At 59.4% G+C, this 1,113-nt stretch overlaps 1 protein-coding gene across 1 annotated transcript in view; it reads right to left on the reverse strand.

The window, feature by feature from the left end:
- The window catches only part of LOC104124387 (cathepsin L1-like), an 8,388-nt gene that overhangs the window by 3,021 nt on the left and 4,254 nt on the right, over positions 1-1,113 (reverse strand). The window lies entirely within an intron of this gene.

Genomic DNA, 1,113 nt, shown 5'->3' on the forward strand with positions numbered 1-1,113 from the left:
GAGGGCAGAGAAGTGCAAACGGAGTGGCCAAGCCAGAGGGAAGAGACACACGTTGGTTCCTTCTGCTGGGTCGGCTTTTATGTGGCCGCGCTGCTGTTTTGACAGGAGCTTTAGGAGGTCTTAGCTGTCCTTTGGGTGGCATTTAGCATTCCTTTTTAGGAGAGGAACGAGCAGGAGCAGCTTCGCAAGAGAGCAGAGGAGGCAAGCACAGACGAAAGGGCAGCGAGAGCAGCGGGGACGGTGCTGGCTCTCCCCCATCCCTGCCCCACTACGTTCCCCACAGCTTCTCCCCACTCTTTTTTATTTGCAAAACCCCTCTGGTTTTCTCTGCCACCGGCCAGTCCCTCTCTTCCCCCAGCAGCATCCCCGTCCGCAGCAGCTCTCCCTCCACCGCTGACAAGGAGCACAGCTCCCCGCCCCTGCTTGGGGACCCAGCACCTGGCAGGATTGAGCCCCAAGCAAAAGGATGAGTGGGGAAGGCGGGATCGTACCTGGACCCCTCCAGAGCAAGGTTTGCCTCTTGGCTGGAGACAACGCAGCCTCCGAGCTCCAACCCAGAGCAGCTCTGGGACTTGAGGCAAAGCAAAGAGCCCAGCGGAGCAAGAGCCGCAGCCGCTGGGCCAGGACAAAGCTGTTTTTGCTTGAAAGCCAGCGGAAATCTGCACCAGCCCCTGAGCTGGAACTGGAGATAAGAGGTTTTTCTGCAGAGGTGGAGAAGTGGAGGAGCCACGGCTCCGCGCTGATGACTGAGACCTCGCATCTGTCCCAGCACGAAGGCAGGATGCCTGTGCGTACACGCTTCACCAAAATCCCTCTGCGAGGATTTTCCAACATAAATTTACACCCTTTCTTCTTGCCAGCATCCACACACAGCCCCCCCCCAGGCCCTGCCCGGCCCCCCTCGCCACCGGCCCCCCCTCCGCCGCAGCCATTTGTCTTCCTCACATCCCCGCGCATCCTTTGATGGACCCTGCTATTTCTGAGCAACTCCAGTTATTCTGGGGGTGCTGCTCTGCAGGGCCTCGGCAGAGGATGGATCAAATGCCCGAGATGCCCCTAATCACCGAAGAGTTTCCACTGACGTGGCTTTCCAAGAGCGAGCGCCGCCCCTGA

The sequence above is a fragment of the Egretta garzetta genome, unplaced genomic scaffold (assembly GCF_000687185.1).
Source record: "Egretta garzetta isolate BGI_Z169 unplaced genomic scaffold, ASM68718v1 scaffold4, whole genome shotgun sequence".
In the NCBI taxonomy this organism is placed as follows: Eukaryota; Metazoa; Chordata; class Aves; order Pelecaniformes; family Ardeidae; genus Egretta; species Egretta garzetta.